The sequence below is a fragment of the Oncorhynchus mykiss genome, chromosome 28 (assembly GCF_057628025.1).
Source record: "Oncorhynchus mykiss isolate SJ-2025 chromosome 28, ASM5762802v1, whole genome shotgun sequence".
Classification (NCBI taxonomy): domain Eukaryota; kingdom Metazoa; phylum Chordata; class Actinopteri; order Salmoniformes; family Salmonidae; genus Oncorhynchus; species Oncorhynchus mykiss.
Window position 1 is genome coordinate 9,113,525 of NC_143049.1, and position 18,753 is coordinate 9,132,277.

Sequence of the window (18,753 nt, forward strand, 5' to 3'; positions counted from 1 at the left end):
CAGTCTAACCAGAAACCTAAGTATTTGTAGTTGTCCACGTATTCTAAGTCAGAGCCGTCCAGAGTAGTAATGTTGGACAGGCGGGTAGGTACAGGTAGCGATCGGTTGAAGAGCATGCATTTAGTTTTACTTGTATTTAAGAGCAATTGGAGGCCACGGAAGGAGAGTTGTATGGCATTGAAGCTTGCCTGGAGGGTTGTTAACACAGTGTCCAAAGAAGGGCCAGAAGTATACAGAATGGTGTCGTCTGCGTAGAGGTGGATCAGAGACTCACCAGCAGCAAGAGCGACCTCATTGATGTATACAGAGAAGAGAGTCGGTCCAAGAATTGAACCCTGTGGCACCCCTATAGAGACTGCCAGAGGTCCGGACAGCAGACCCTCCGATTTGACATACTGAACTCTATCAGAGAAGTAGTTGGTGAACCAGGCGAGGCAATCATTTGAGAAACCAAGGCTGTCGAGTCTGCCGATGAGGATGTGGTGATTGACAGAGTCGAAAGCCTTGGCCAGATCAATGAATACGGCTGCACAGTAATGTTTCTTATCGATGGCGGTTAAGATATCATTTAGGACCTTGAGCGTGGCTGAGGTGCACCCATGACCAGCTCTGAAACCAGATTGCATAGCAGAGAAGGTATGGTGAGATTCGAAATGGTCGGTAATCTGTTTGTTGACTTGGCTTTCGAAGACCTTAGAAAGGCATGGTAGGATAGATATAGGTCTGTAGCAGTTTGGGTCAAGAGTGTCACCCCCTTTGAAGAGGGGGATGACCGCAGCTGCTTTCCAATCTTTGGGAATCTCAGACGACACGAAAGAGAGGTTGAACAGGCTAGTAATAGGGGTGGCAACAATTTTGGCAGATAATTTTAGAAAGAAAGGGTCCAGATTGTCTAGCCCGGCTGATTTGTAGGGGTCCCGATTTTGCAGCTCATTCAGAACATCAGCTGAGCAGATTTGGGAGAAGGAGAAATGGGGAAGGCTTGGGCGAGTTGTTGTGGGGGGGTGCAGTGCTGTTGACCGGGGTAGGAGTAACCAGGTGGAAAGCATGGACAGCCGTAGAAAAATGCTTATTGAAATTCTCAATTATGGTGGATTTATCAGTGGTGACAGTGTTTCCTATCTTCAGTGCAGTGGGCAGCTGGGAGGAGGTGTTCTTATTCTCCATGGACTTTACAGTGTCCCAGAACTTTTTTGAGTTAGTGTTGCAGGAAGCAAATTTCTGCTTGAAAAAGCTAGCCTTGGCTTTTCTAACTGCCTGTGTATAATGGTTTCTAGCTTCCCTGAACAGCTGCATATCACGGGGGCTGTTCGATGCTAATGCAGAACGCCATAGGATGTTTTTGTGTTGGTTAAGGGCAGTCAGGTCTGGGGAGAACCAAGGGCTATATCTGTTCCTGGTTCTAAATTTCTTGAATGGGGCATGTTTATTTAAGATGGTTAGGAAGGCATTTTTTTTTAAATATCCAGGCATCCTCTACTGACGGGATGAGATCAAGATCCTTCCAGGATACCCCGGCCAGGTCGATTAGAAAGGCCTGCTCGCTGAAGTGTTTCAGGGAGCGTTTTACAGTGATGAGTGGAGGTCGTTTGACCGCTGACCCATTACGGATGCAGGCAATGAGGCAGTGATCGCTGAGATCTTGGTTGAAAACAGCAGAGGTGTATTTAGAGGGCAAGTTGGTTAGGATGATATCTATGAGGGTGCCCGTGTTTAAGGCTTTGGGGAGGTACCTGGTAGGTTCATTGATAATTTGTGTGAGGTTGAGGGCATCAAGTTTAGATTGTAGGATGGCTGGGGTGTTAAGCATGTTCCAGTTTAGGTCGCCTAGCAGCACAAGCTCTGAAGATAGATGGGGGGCAATCAGTTCACATATGGTGTCCAGAGCACAGCTGGGGGCAGAGGGTGGTCTATAGCAGGCGGCAACGGTGAGAGACTTGTTTTAGAGAGGTGGATTTTTAAAAGTAGAAGTTCAAATTGTTTGGGTACAGACCTGGATAGTAGGACAGAACTCTGCAGGCTATCTTTGCAGTAGATTGCAACACCGCCCCCTTTGGCAGTTCTATCTTGTCTGAAAATGTTGTCGTTTGGAATTAAAATGTCTGAATTTTTGGTGGTCTTCCTAAGCCAGGATTCAGACACAGCTAGAACATCTGGGTTGGCAGAGTGTGCTAAAGCAGTGAATAGAACAAACTTAGGGAGGAGGCTTCTAATGTTAACATGCATGAAACCAAGGCTATTACGGTTACAGAAGTCGTCAAAAGAGAGCGCCTGGGGAATAGGAGTGGAGCTAGGCACTGCAGGGCCTGGATTCACCTCTACATCGCCAGAGGAACAGAGTAGGAGTAGACTAAGGGTGCGGCTAAAAGCAATAAGAATTTGTCGTTTAGAACGTCTGGAACAGAGAGTAAAAGGAGGTTTCTGGGGGCGATAAAATAGCATCAAGGTATAATGTACAGACAAAGGTAAGGTAGGATGTGAATACAGTGGAGGTAAACCTAGGTATTGAGTGATGAAGAGAGAGATATTGTCTCTAGAAACATAATTGAAACAAGGAGATGTCATTGCATTGCAGGGGGTGGTGGAACTAATAGGTTGGATAAGGTATAATGAGCAGGACTAGAGGCTCTACAGTGAAATAAGCCAATAAACACTAACCAGAACAGCAATGGACAAGGCATATTGACATTAAGGAGAGGCATGCTCAGTCGAGTGATCAAAAGGGTCCAGTGAGTGGAGAGGTTGGTTGGGGGTCACGGCGATTTAGACAGCTAAATCGGTAGCAAGCTAGCATAGGAGCAAGCTAGCATAGGATGGAGGTCTGTTATTAGCCAACTCTTGCGTTCCATCAGTAGATTAGTGGGTTTCCATGTGGTAGAGGGGATTAATCCAAATCACACAACAACAACAAAAATAAAAACAATAGATATAGTTATAGAGGCCCAAGAAGAAAAATAAATAAATAAAAATAAAATAAAAATTGTCCGATTGTCTATTCAGATAGCAGCCGATAAGATAGCCAACGGCTAGCAGGCCGCAGATGGGCGCCCAGGCAACGTTGCGCCGGAGGAGCCATCCGGACAATTCCCTCGGGTAGACAACGTCGGCAGTCCAGCTGTGAAGGCCCGGTGGGGCTCCGCGTAGGCAGCAAAACGGGTCCGGATAGGTGACTGCAGCCCAGGAGTGATTGAAGGAACTCTTCAGCTGGCTAGCTCCGGAACAATTGATGTTAGCTCCGGAATCGACGAAAGCCGATAGTCACACGGATAGCAGCTAGCTAGCTGTGAGATCCAGGTATGGATGTCCAGAGCCAGCGGCCGAAATCCAGGGACATGGAGAGAAAAATTGGTCCGGTATGTTCCGTTCCGAGCCGCGCTGCACCGCGCCGTACAAAACTGGCGATAGATTCTCGAGCCAAAGGACAGCCGATGACCACAAACCGTGGTTAGCTGAGTACTAACGATTAGCCAGTAAATAAGCTAACTAGCTTCTGAACTAGCTTCTGAACCAGCTTCAGAGTAGCTTCTGGACCAGCTTCTGGCTAGCTCCCGGCTAGCTTCTGGCTAATTTCTGGCTAATTTCTGGCTAGCCTCTCGGAGGATTACAGATCTGAGGTAAATAATACTTTTTTATATAAATATAAATTGGTGAAGCGGATTGCAGGAGAGTGTTCTGAAGATGAGTTTTTGTAAAATTAAAAATGTATGTGAAAAAAAAAGTTGTAAATATATATATATACGGGACACGACAGGACGAGGACAAAAATATGTCTGAACTGCTATGCCATCTTGGGGAATAATGGCGAGTCCAACTAAACCACAGTGTGTCCTCCTCTGCAAAACAAACAATAACATTTTTTTTAGTTACCACTCACCATAAAACTGCATGGGCAAAATCTCAAAACAGAGAAAACATCCAAATTCCTGGGGGGGTTACCTTTGAACAGGATATGAAGTGGACAATCCACATTATGAACATGGAGGAAAAAAATCTATCAACCACCTGAAATCCCTGTTTGGGAGGAGTAGTCTGGCAGAGCCAACAACTGTATTGAAGGTCTACCAAAGCTATATCAGGACAAGCTTTAAAAAAATACCTCTACTCTTGCTCAACTTAAGATTGTATCGGTCTCATCTACATTTTTTAAGTCCCTCTAACAAAATGATTCTGAGGTAAGTTGATCTAATATTTAGTCATTTATCAAAAGTAATATATAATCTAATTAACCCTTGTGTGGTGTTCATGTTTTTGTTATTCACCCAATGTTCGCGGGTCTGATGGACCCACAACATTATTGGGTTTTTAAAACCATACAGCCTTAACAATTTGCGTAACAATAGTCAGTACTTAATACTTAAATGTTGACTTATATCAATTACAAGCAATATAAACAGCATACATGGTTAAAATTTGACATTTACCTCTCCTAGATTTACCTCTCTATCAATAAAAGCGCTATTCGTTTTTTTTGATAAAATTAGATTTTTGTCAACAAAAATCTATTATAATCAAGACATGGGTGAAATAAATAATGTTTATCCTGAACAAATATAAATGAAGCAAGGTGTTCATCACTACTGATGTTTATTGCTTAGAACAGTACAAATTGGAAGGACAAGATTTACATACAGTATTTTATTGAAATTATAAATGAGCCACATTGAACACAAATTCAGGCCGGTCTGAACCACGAGGGACAGAGTTTTACCGTGTGTATGTTGCAAATGTATTTATTGCACTTCATGCATGTGTATCCTGGCTTCCTGTCCTTCTTGGGTCCACACACATCGCAGCACTTCTTCTTCTTGTTGCTACCGGCTGCAATCTAGAATGATGAAAATATTTAGTTCAGGAATTCTCACTCACTCACATATATAGTTACAGCAGGCCAAGGTAGGAGAGTAGGACACACACATTCAACAACATCACTCACACTTACTTCCGCTATTGTAGTTGTTGGTTCTGTGGGTTGGGCGGATGGGGCACCAGCATCCTCCTCCTGAAACCTCCTCACGATGGCTGCAGAAGCTGGGGTCCTTGGGATATGTTGCCTCCTCTGGATTTGAGGATTTACCAATGCCTTGCCCAGCTCCTTGAGAAAGAGCCGTCTCCTCCTCCAGCTCCTCCTCCTCTTACATATTTACCTGATGTGTTTAATATTAATAGTTAACAATTATATGCTGAGGAGGATTTCTATTCTACCAATTCTGTGCTTCTGAGATAGGATGGTTCCCTTTTAGCTCCCCACAGCTGGTCTAGGCGTGTAGTCAAGGACATTCTTGTCAACTCCAGTTGGAGATAAACTTGAGGAACAGAATAAACCTGTATTGTTTCCAATCATCTTTGCTTCTGAATAACTTGGTCACACGGCATAAGACAAAGAGCCTCAGAGTTGCCACAGTTATTCACTCCATCCTCTTTTACTATCTTCCAAGGGCACAGGTGTGTGGAGATATGAAGAGAATAGAGACTAGCTTGGTAGAGTTAGGAGTAACAGAACTGACGTGATCACTTGTTTGTGCGCCACGACCTCACACACCTGATACATATAGCCACAAGAAGAAAACAAGGTAGCTTATGATGCCCTGATCTGCCGGGTAGGGGTGGAACCAATCACGACTAAGCAGTTTTTGCTTTTCTATATAACCCCCTTGCTTTTTCTGTATTGTTGGGCTCTCAATGATCACCTACGGCTGGTCGTTGATCAGCTCCATTATTGCAATAATAAATCGATATTAAAGTATGATTGTTTCAAGAAATTAAGTTTCTTCTCCCTTGCTTGATTAGAATTTCCACGACACTTCCCTCTGTTTCAATCTGGGTTCAACGCCATACAGATGACAACCGCTTTGTACGCCGAGATGTCCAAGGTGTTGAAGGATATCAGTGGCCAGCGTAGGGTTCTTATTTTGCAGCTGTAGACAGTCACCATCTTGTCTAAATTGTTCACCCCTCCTTTTGTGGCATTGTAATCCATTATAATTTCTGGATTTTGATGTTCCTGGCCACAGATTCTCACATCCCTATGCAGCGTACTCATGAGTACCACATTTTGCCTTTCTTTGACACGTAAGACACTAGGGCCATGAACACAAACTTAGAGGAATTGTATTCCGTGTATTCAACAGCTGAGGTGGAAGCTCTGGCTTGTTTTTTCATACTGTTCCTACCATCGTCAGCTTCCTCTTGAGGAGCTCCTGTCCCAGCTTGTGCAAAGTAAAAAAAAGTTATTGCATGTAATGTTGTGCCCACGGAGTCCCTGTGTCATGTCCAGGACAACCCGCATCCATTGGTTCTTCTCAGGGGCTTCTCCATCTGGCTTCCCCATATACACTTGCAAGTTCCACGCATATGATGAAGCAGCATCACAGGCAGCCCAGATCTTGATTCCATATTTTGCTGGTTTAGATGATATGTACTGCCTGAAGGGGCAGCGGCACCTAAATGGCATAAACTACTCATCAACAGTAGCGGCGGTCCACCCACTTGTCCCACTGGCCTGATTGCAGCCAGCTTGTCTCTCTGCCGCCGAGCTGGTCTGGTGTCTTGGTTATCGAAGCGGATAATCCTGGAAATAATGGGGAAGTTTTCCAGAGATATTGTTGCACAGAAGAGTTATCTGCCAGTTTCTGCATCCTACAGGGATTCTGTGTATTCCCCATTAGATCTGAAAACACCAGCAAGGATAAGAACCCCAAAGTATGCATGTAAATTAGTTTGGTCCATCTCCTTCCATCTCTCTCCAAAAACAATCCTTCCCTCCAAATTAGTGCAGTCCTGAATGATTTTCTGGATGGTGTCTGGGATGATCAGTTCAAAAGAAGACTTTATGTCCTGCACATGAGTAACCACCATCCGCGTCGGCCCTGGTTGCATCCTTATCACATTGGCAGCCATGTGGGGTGGCTCATTCCTTGGGCAAGAAAGACCATTAAATGTCACAATTTTTTGACATCCATATTTCTCCTACTACAGGCTGCTGATGAGCTGGTTGCTGGCTGGCTGGTCCTGGGGCTGGCTGCTAACGGGCTGGTCCTGGGACTGGCTCAGGGTCAATCTCGTCCTCTTCTTCTAGCTCACTGTCAGACTCCGAATTGACAGAGACATAGAAAATTCAGAAAATTATTCATCTTCCAAAGTGGAAGATGCTCCTTCCACGCTTGCTTCTTAAAATTATTTTTAAGGCCCTTTGAGCAGAGATTATTTTTGCTATACTGATTGATTGTGGTGAGGAGCCACACATGCAATGCTATTTTTTTCTTGTGTCCCTCCCTCAATTTGCAACTGGCTGGAGTAGTGTGGGAAAATACTGCATTTTTTTACAATGTATTGAAGTAATGTTTCGAAATAATGTGTTGTAATAACATTGTGCAGGTTCGCGCAAAACATTGTGTAGTTTCACACACTACAAAGGGTAAAGAGTGCGAGAAAAGTGGGAGACAGGCAGACAGGCAGGGAGACGGACAGGTTCTTGGTGCATGTCCATTGAAACAGCAGGCCCAGGAAGGAGGAAGATAGAGTGAAGGCACACAGCAAACCTTTTTGTTTCATTTTTACTTGTTTTCAACTTCACACACACTTTCCCACACTTTTATTACCCTCGGGTCCAGTGGACCCGAACAACGCATATGTAATATAAATCTGTAAGGGGCTGCACAGTATGCTCTCAATGAAAAGGTGTTATTTTACATGTTCTTCACTGAAAATGAGGCAAGGCCAATGAGTCTCAGGTTGAAATAATTATTCATTGTATCATTTTTATTTTTGTAAACATTGAAAATGGGTCCCACAGACCCGAGCACCACACAAGGGTTAAGTTACATGTACAAACATTTTATATACATACCATTATGGGGGGGCCTAGAGATAAATGAGTTGATAGAGATATTTAATCCGTTTTTGATAAAGCAGTCAAATTTAAGGTGAGTGTGTAGGGAGCAACTAGCTCCCTACACAATCAAATGTAAGTCTGTCAATCAAATGTAAGTCAATGGTACCTAAAATTAGCATTTTAAAAATCATGTCCAAATCATCTAGTTATACAGTAATTTTTGTTGATACCTTAGGAAGATTTGGACATGATATGGCACAACTATGAAAAGAAGGACCTTACATAAAAACCTCATCATAGTGAGGATGTTAATAGTGAGATGTGCAATGCCATTTTCTTTCAATATTTTATTTATTTAAAATAAGATACCTAAACTTTAGCTTTTAGTTTTAAATAACTAAAGAAGTGTAAATTGTAGCCACTTATTTACCTTCATGGTTTGTTTGCTTAAGCATGACCATGAGCCACATAACTCAAAAACTTAGCTTTTTTTGTGCCAAACAAATATAAAAAATCACCTGCAAATAAAGCATTTGCAGGCAAAGAAAAAATGTCATTCCTAATGTGATAAGTATCCTAAGCATCAGACAAGATTCGGTAATCTTTGTGAACAGAGTGCATGTCTTTGTACTGGATAATACTGTACTGGATGTACTGGATAGCCTACAACGTGTGTATGTGTGTGTGTGTGTGTGTGTGTGTGTGTGTGTGTGTGTGTGTGAGAGAGAGAGAGAGAGAGAGAGAGGCAGTGGCTAGTGCGCCTACAGTATGTGTTTGACATGGGCAGGAGCAGGCCTGCGAGCCAAGGGCGAAAGAATGTGATGTTCCTTTTTTGATATTACTCCGATTCCCTTTTCGCCAAGTGTACAATTGTAAACTAATAGAAAATCAAAGTGTAAGACTATTGCAAGCATCGCTCCAGATCACTTGATATCCACCGCATGGGGAAGAGAAGAGGGAGAGAGACAGAGATGGATAGAGATCCGACTCAACTCAAAGTAAACTGTCTGTTGTACAGCAGAGCGTGACTGACTCCAAACTCATACAAATTAATAGATAACAGCTAACAAGACAGAGCTGAGAGCTCTCCATGCAGAATGGGGCCCATATATAAATATACCGTGTTTTTTTTTCTCTCCCTTACCCCCAATCCCTGCAGTCTAAGTTTTTAATTCAAGGTTGTTAACAAATTAATAATTTATATATTGGATTCAACCAAAAATCTAAGTTAAAGAATAGGACCAAATCAAATGTTTATATAAAGTGCATTTAATGTTTGATTTAATTTAGTCCTATTCTTTAACTTGAATCCAACATATCAATTATGTTGGTTCCTTGGAAGCTGTGGGAACGTACATTTTTGGTATCCTGTGGTTCTGGGAACAAAGCCATACGTTTCCTGTGGTTCTGGGAACAAAGCCATACGTTTCCTGTGGTTCTGGGAACAAAGCCATACGTTTCCTGTGGTTCTGGGAACAAAGCCATACGTTTCCTGTGGTTCTGGGAACAAAGCCATACGTTTCCTGTGGTTCTGGGAACAAAGCCATACGTTTCCTGTGGTTCTGGGAACAAAGCCATACGTTTCCTGTGGTTCTGGGAACAAAGCCATACGTTTCCTGTGGTTCTGGGAACAAAGCCATACGTTTCCTGTGGTTCTGGGAACAAAGCCATACGTTTCCTGTGGTTCTGGGAACAAAGCCATACGTTTCCTGTGGTTCTGGGAACAAAGCCATACGTTTCCTGTGGTTCTGGGAACAAAGCCATACGTTTCCTGTGGTTCTGGGAACAAAGCCATACGTTTCCTGACCAGTAAAACTGAATAGTAAAACTAAACGTCATGAGAATGGGAGTGAAGAAGTATCTGAGAATGTTTTACAACTCGGCATCCTCCACCTAATCTGTCCAGAACTCTTATTAAAAAGAAAAACAATTACATTCTAGTATAGATATATCCTTCTGCACCTCCCCCTCCCAGTTTTCCTCTCCCGTTTACCCCACCCAAGCCAAACTTGTCCCAACCTTGCATCCTTGCCCACCCTTCTCCACCCAAGCCAAGCTTGTCCCAACCTCGCTTCCTTGCCCACCCTCCACCACTCAAGCCAAGCTTGTCCCAACCTCCCATCCTTGCCCACCCTTCTCCACCCAAGCCAAGCTTGTCCCAACCTCCCATCCTTGCCCACCCTCCTCCACTCAAGCCAAGCTTGTCCCAACCTCCCATCCTTGCCCACCCTCCTCCACTTAAGCCAAGCTTGTCCCAACCTTGCATCCTTGCCCACCCTTCTCCACCCAAGCCAAGCTTGTCCCAACCTCCCATCCTTGCCCACCCTCCTCCACTCAAGCCAAGCTTGTCCCAACCTCCCATCCTTTCCCACCCTCCTCCACTTAAGCCAAGCTTGTCCCAACCTTGCATCCTTGCCCACCCTTCTCCACCCAAGCCAAGCTTGTCCCAACCTCCCATCCTTGCCCAACCTCCTCCACTCAAGCCAAGCTTGTCCCAACCTCGCATCCTTGCCCACCCTCCTCCACTCAAGCCAAGCTTGTCCCAACCTCCCATCCTTGCCCACCCTCCTCCACTCAAGCCAAGCTTGTCCCAACCGTCCATCCTTGCCCAGCTCTTCAGTAAGGCCATGCTACTGCCAATGTTTGTCTATGGAGATTGCATGTCTGTGTGCTCGATTTTATACATCTGTCAGCAACGAGTGTGGTTGAAAATAGCCGAATCCTCTAATTTGAAGTGAGGTCCACATACTCTTGGCCATGTAGTGTATGTTGTGATATGGCTTTTTTTTCTGGCTTCCGCAGCGAATTTACGCATACATCCTTTCCTGGCTGTGGAGGTCATATGCAGGTATATGCCATTTACCCACTTTTTTTCAGTGCGCATAAAGTATACTCACTTCTTAATCTGCACTGATGTGTATCAAAGTAGTATAGGGAAGGTATATGCCATATCAATGATGTAGTACAATAGAGAAATCATGGACAAGTAGCCTACACAAACACTAATCACGTGAAATATTTGGCAATATGGGTTTGAAAAGTGCGAGTGTGTAACAGTAGCAAAGGCCTATATTTTTCAGCATCACGGGCAAATAATGTGGCTTGGCCAGCACGGGATGTGTCACAAAAGTCAGATCAAAGATTTCAGCACCGGACAGCTCCGCACTCCACTCTGTTCTCTGACTCCTCATAGTCACATTCACAACAAGAGTTGTGCATTTATTCCCATGTCTCATGAGTTCTACAGTCGTGGCCAAAAGTTTTGAGAATGACACAAATATGAATTTTCAAAGTTTGCTGCTTCAGGGTCTTTAGATATTTTTGTCAGATGTTACTATGGAATACTGAAGTATAATTACAAGCATTTCATAAGTGTCAAAGGCTTTTATTGACAATTACATTAAGCTGATGCAAAGAGTCAATATTTGCAGTGTTGACCCTTCTTTTTCAAGAACTCTGCAATCCGCCCTGGCATGCTGTCAATAAACTTCTGGGCCACATCCTGACTGATGCCCATTCTTGCATAATCAATGCTTGTAGTTTTTCAGAATTTGCGGGTTTTTGTTTGTCCACCAGCCTCTTAATGATTAAGGACAAGTTCTCAATGGGATTAAGGTCTGGGGAGTTTCCTGGCCATGGACCCAAAATATCGATGTTTTGTTCCCGGAGCCACTTAGTTATCACTTTTGCCTCATGGCAAGGTGCTCCATCATGCTGGAAAAGGCATTGTTCATCACCAAACTGTTCCTGGATGGTTAGGAGAAGTTGCTCTCGGATGATGTGTTGGCACCATTCTTTATTCATGACTGTGTTCTTAGGAAAAAGTGTGAGTGAGACCACTCCCTTGGCTGAGAAGCAACCCCACACATGAATGGTCTCAGGATGCTTTACTGTTGGCATGACACAGGACTGATGGTAGCGCTCACCTTGTCTTCTCCGGACAAACTTTTTTTCCAGATGCCCCAAACAATTGGAAAGGGGATTCATCAGAGAAAATGACTTTACCCCAGTCCTCAGTAGTCCAATCCCTGTACCTTTTGCAGAATATCAGTCTGTCCCTGATGTTTTTCCGGGAGAGAAGTGGCTTCTTTGCTGCCCTTCTTGACACCAGGCCATCCTCCAAAAGTCTTTGCCTCACTGTGCGTGCAGATGCACTCACACCTGCCTGCTTCCATTCCTGAGCAAGCTCTGTACTGGTTGTGCCCCAATCCCGCAGCTGAATCAACTTTAGGAGACGGTCCTGGCGCTTGCTGGACTTTCTTGGGCGCCCTGAAGCCTTCTTCACAACAATTGAACCGCTCTCCTTGAATTTCTTGATGATCCGATAAATGGTTGATTTAGGTGCAATCTTACTGGCAGCAATATCCTTGCCTGTGAAGCCCTTTTTGTGCAAAGCAATGATGACGGCACGTGTTTCCTTGCAGGTAACCATGGTTGACAGAGGAAGAACAATGATTCCAAGCACCACCCTCCTTTTGAAGCTTCCAGTCTGTTATTCGAACTCAGTCAACATGACAGAGTGATCCCCAGCCTTGTCCTCGTCAACACTCACACCTGTGTTAACGAGAGAATCACTGACATGATGTCAGCTTGTCCTTTTGTGGCAGGGCTGAAATGCAGTGGAAATGTTTTTGGGGGATTCAGTTCATTTGCATGGCAAATAAGGACTTTGCAATTAATTGCAATTCATCTGATCACTCTTCATAACATTCTGGAGTATATGCAAATTGCCATCATACAAACTGAGGCAGAAGACTTTGTGAAAATGAATATTTGTGTCATTCTCAAAACTTTTGGCCATGACTGTATTTCTGATCAATTTGATGTTATTTTAAATGGGGGAAAAATGTGCTTTTCTTTCAAAAACAAGGACATTTCTAAGTGACCCCAAACTTTTTAACGGTAGTGTATATATATATATATATATCCATTGATTCTTGAAGAATATAACTTAAAAATGCCTCATGAACTTAGTTAAACTGTTACACTCCACGAGAACCCAAAATGTAAACTTGTTTTTCTCCAATGTTTGTAAATGTAAACAAACACTGTATAGCCTCATAACATGGTTAAAACAATTTCTTTATCATGGATAGTCTTTGCATACACAGCTCTGTCTATTAATCTGAGAGTGGTTACATTTCTCCAGCCACAACAGTAGAGTTTGGCCTCTACTTCTTTTGCTTCTCGATAGAAGAGCTTTAGGTACAGTCTATGAGGTTTATGCCCAGCCACACAGCAATTTCTGCCTACACCTCTGATCCTAGGCTTTGTTTGGTTTGGTTACGAGACCATCAAAGTTAACAAGAAACATAGCAGCACCAAGATAGAAGAACAACTCTGGTAGCATATCACCAAGCAATGATTAGTATTATAATTCCTAATTATGTGGCACCAAGGCAGGTGAGGGGAGAGAGTTGATCCGTTGTCATGGGAATGAGACTGTTTGCTCACCTCATGTTTCATGAACCCCTAAACTTGAAAGCAACACAGTGAGCTAGCTAATGTTGCAAAAACAAATCCATGAGAGCATACGATTGTTTCATATTGAAATAGCCTATCGGTTGTATAACTTTGTCGGACTGCTCGGTTTGGTAGTCATCGAGAATTGGCAGTCATCGATTATTGGCTACATGAACCGGTGAGCCAGCAAAAGCTATTCCGCTACCATTAGCATTAGCTAGCTAGCTACCTAACGGGAGCTAACGAACATTAACTTTAATGGTTGCGCGCATGGTGTGTCAATGTGTCAAATACAGTGCTTGCCATATTGTATCCCTGAAATTACATGCACGTTTTCAAATGAGTGATTGTAGCCCCAAGATGAATCAACTAGGCCTAGAATTATAATTACGAGTGTTAGCTTGTGTTGCTAGCTGTTAGTCTAACTGATGTTGTTTCCAGACTAGAATGTTATGGAAAGACCTTGCAAGGTTCCACAGAAGCAGGTAAAACGTGTTTATTTTTGCTCTGTCAAAGACATGTTGAAGCAAGACTTGTTGGGAACATGATTTAATTTCAGAAGAAAATGTGTCTGTGAACAAATAATGAAATAAAACTAGCTAGCTAGATGTTCATCTATTTATTTTGTTTAAACATGCATTTGTGATATATTAAGGGCATATATTTAGCCTGCATTTGATGGTACAGGTGGCTCCTGTACTTTTTGAGACACACACTCTTCAAGGTACCTTATGTAATTAGCCTACTCCATGTGTAAAGATCTGATATGCAGGGTGAAACAAACAACCACTACTGTGCTTTCCATTCTACCCTGACCTGTATTTATGAGTTGGTTTCAGACTGATGGCTCCCTTAACTTATTTTGTACCTTTTTGTTCTAGAAACAGTGGAAGCAAACATATTATTGCCACACCCATGTAAGGCTTCACCACAAGACCAGTTCTAACTACATCATTCAACATCTGGCATGGTGTTGCATTCCCATGTGATGCTTAAATGTGTTTTTGTTTTTCAGAAGGAACCTTCCTACACAAGCAGTATCACATCCTGTGAAGGTAGGTAATCAACACTAAGAAAGCACACACAAACAATCCTAAGCTATTGCATTTATCATTTATCAGACTGCATATGTAATGTGTTATTCTCTCACTCAGGACTCTCCACCTGTGAGATTGGAAGTGCTCTGTGCAGGAGGTGAGAATAACATTAGTGTTGATTTCGCTGGATCGCCTGTTATCCTCAGCCATGACCTGACAATGAAGGACATTTAGAAACCCCAACAGTTGGTTTCAGCTGTAACAGGTGATGGGAGTATGACAGGAACAGTAGTAGAGCTTAGCCTTGGCTATAGATAGATTGGAACATCTGAACAATCTGTTTTCCACCAATGTTTTTAATATGTTTTTGCATGACTGCTGGAAAAATGTAATTACCTTTGCAGTTCAGTTCAGACCAAGTCCCACATTGCGCTGATTGGAAATGAATCAGCCAGAGATGTAATTTCCCTGATTAATCGAGGAATCACGATTTCTGGTTTTAAAAAATTAGTGTGTGTGTGTGGGGGGGGGGGGGGGGGGGGGGTCTACCTGGATGCACTGTGACTTACGTTCCTCAAGTCTGTGATAGAGAAAGACTTTGTGCTGGCAAAGAAACTGTGTCAGATGAGTAAGCTTGTTTGTCAAATAAGTTCTGTCATACATTGTTTGATTATTTGTGTGCCTTTTGTTTAAGTCTCTCTCATTGTGTAGATCAACCAATCAATCAATATATTTATTAATTAGCCAACCTGTGGACGATTAATGTATCTGTGCTTTGTTGTTCCAGTTCTGATCTATGACCCAGAGAATCCAGAGACCAGACAGTTCATTCCTCTCATCCAGGAGAACCTGCAGAGAGGCAAGTGGCTCAGTCCAACACACACACACACACACAAAGGTTATTGCGGAAGAAGACTTGGCTGTGTGACAATGGTTGGAGGTTGGATTCAAGTGGTCACACCTCTGGTTCTGAAGAGTACAATGTATGCAAGTTTTTGTTCAAGCCCAGCACTGACACACCTAATATAGCTTATCAAAGTGGTAATGAGTAATTGATTAGTTAAATTAGGTGTGTAGTGGATACTCTCAAACATACCCTTGACTTTGTTTTGTTCCTATATAATGTTTCCTCAGAGGAAAAGGAGAAAAGCAGAGATGAGGAAACTGATTATGGTGATGATGGTTCAGACTCCAGTGATGAAGATGACTCAGAGGATTCTGGGAGTGAGGAAGACTCTGTACAGAGCTCAGACAGCTCTTCTTCCCTCTCCTCATCATCAAATTAAGAAGAGGAAAAGAAGCTGGGGAGACATAAACCATGTTCACCCTCTCACCTTACCCCATAGCTGTCACCAGCACACTGCCTAGTCTGACAGACAGTCAAAACACCAGGTAGTTACTTTCCCTTTTATATGAATATATAAAAACATAAATGTAGTTAATGTTTTTTTATTTCACATTCTTATATTGTCTTGGTGAGGCAGTCACAGCGCACACATTTTTGTACCTGTTTAATCTTCATGTGCAGTGCCATCAGAAAGTATTCACACCCCTTGACTTTTTCCACATTTTGTTGTGTTACAGCCTGAATTTAAAATATATTATTGATTTTGTGTCTACACACAATACCCCATAATACCAGAATGTCAAACTGGAGTTATGTTTTTAGACATTATTACAAATGAATTACAAATGAAAATCTGAAATGTCTTTAGTCAATAAGTATGAAACCCCTTTGTTATGGCAAGCTTAAATCAGTTCAGGGATAATAAAAAAAATGTGCTTAAAAAGGTCATATAATAAGTTGCATGGACTCACTCTGTGTGCAATAATAGCATTTAACGTGATTTTTAAATGACTACATAATCTCTGTATCCCACACATACAATGTAAGGTCAATGGAGCAGTGCATTTCAAAAACAGATTAAACCACAAAGGCCAGGGAGGTTCTGAAATGCCTCGCAAAGAAGGGCATCTATTGGTTGATGGGTAAAAATAAAAAAGGCAGACATTGAATATCCCATTGAGCATGGTGAAGCTATTAATTACACTTTGGATGTTGTATCAATACGCCCAGTCACTACAAAGAAACAGCTGTCATTCCTAACTCAGTTGCCGGAGAGGAAGGAAAACGCTCAAGGATTTCACTATGAGGCCAATGGTGACTTTAAAACAGTTACAGTGGATCAACCACATTGTAGTTACTCCACAATACAAACTTAAATGACAGAGTGGAAAGGAAGCCTGTACATGTATGAAAATATTCAAAAAGATGCATCATGTTTGCAATAAGGCACTAAAGTAAAACTGTAAAAATTGTGGCGAAGAAATTAACTTTATGTTCTGAATACAAACCGTTATGTTTGGGGCAAATCCAACACAACATATCACTAAGTACCACTCTTCATATTTTCAAGCATGGTGGTGGCTGCATCATGTTATGAGTATGCTTGTCATCAGCAAGGACTAGGGAGTTTTTAGGGATACACGGAAATGGAATAGAGCTAAGCACAGGCAAAAACCTAGAGGAAAACCTGTTTCAGTCTGCTTTCCAACAGACACTGGGAGACAAATTAACCTTTCAGCAGGACAATAACCTCAAAGACAAGACAAAATATACACTGTAGTTGTTTACCAAGACGACGATAAATTTCCTAAATGTTGAATTCAGGCTGTAACACAACATAATGTGAAATAAGTCAAGGAGTATGACTACTTTCTGAAGGCACTGTAAATAACACAATAAAGTTCACTGTCCTAATATCTGTGTCTTTCCGGCTTCTTCAACACAAAAAGGTTAATTTCGCAGTAACTACTCCTGTACAAAGTCGAAACTTGTTCTTTAGATTTCTGCAAGTAGAACCGGAATCATTAAAACAATCACATCCCACGCAGTATGGACCGGCAGCAATGTATTTTGGGTGTCTTTTCTTTGGTCCTGACGTCTTCTGACCCTGCTGTCTTTTTTTGGTCCAGACCAGCCTTGATTTTGGTGCGGTGCGGACCAACATAGACGTCTATGTTTGGTTCAGATTTGGTCTGGACCGGCCTTGATTTGGCCCAAACATAGTTGTCTATGTTTGTTTCAGATTTAGTATTTAGTATTTTATGAGGATCCCCATTAGCTGTTGCCAAGACAGAAGCTACTCTTCCTGGGGTCCAAACATAAATAAATATTACCAGACATTGTGCATCAATTGGCCTTGATTTCAACGTCCACAGACGTCCGGCCAGGACCTGCATATATTCAGCCCAAACATATGTAACGGGTGTGAAACGGCTAGCTTAGTTAGCGGTGCGTGCTAAATAGCGTTTCAATCGGTGACGTCTCTTGCTCTGAGACCTTGAAGTAGTGGTTCCCCTTGCTCTTTGTGGAGCGATGGGTAACGATGCTCCGAGGGTGACTGTTGTTGATGTGTGCAGAGGGTCCCTGGTTCGCGCCCGGGTATGGGCGAGGGGACGGTCTAAAGTTATACTGTTACACATAGATGTCTATAATTGGTTCAAATTTGGTCCAGACCGACCTTAATTTGGCCCAAACATAGACGACGATGATTGGTTCCGAATTGGTCCGGTTGGACAGCACTGTACAGTAGATCACAGGAGAGCATGGTAAAGAAAGGTAAAGACAAATATAGTACAGCACAGTATAGTACAGTATAATATACTGTATTGTACCCTCCTTTACTCTAATGTACTCTCTATTGTACTGAACTGTACTGTACTCTACTGAATTAAACTATACTGTACTGTACTCTACTAAATTAAATACTGCTGTACTGTACTATACTCTACTGTACTGTGCTCTAGTGTACTGAACTGTGCAGTACTGTACTGTGCGGTTCAAACTTGTGAAACAGAGCCTTCTAAGCAGAGTTGCAAAGAGAAAAAGCCATACCTCAGACTGGCCAATAAAAAGAAAAGATTAAGATGGACAAAAGAACACGGACACTGGACAGGGGGACTCTGCCTAGAAGGGCAGCATCCCGGAGTCGCCTCTTCACTGTTGATGTTGAGACGGGTGTTTTTCGGGTACTATTTAATGAACCTGCCAGTTCAGGACTTATTATGTTTCTCAAACTAGACACTCTAATGTACTTGTCCTCTTGTTCTGCTGTGCACCGGGGCCTCCCACTCCTCTTTCTATTCTGGTTAGAGACAGTTTGCGCTGGAATAGTACACAGCATTGTATGAGATCTTCAGTTTCTTGGCAATTTCTCACATGGAATAGCCTTCATTTCTCAGAACAAGAATATACTGATGAGTTTCAGAAGAATGTTTTGTGTTTCTGGCCATTTTGAGCCTGTAATTGAACCCACAAATGCTGATGCTCCAGATACTCAACTAGTCTAAAGAAGGCCAGTTTTATTGCTTCATTAATCAGGACAACAGTTTTCAGCTCTGCTAACATAATTGCAAAAG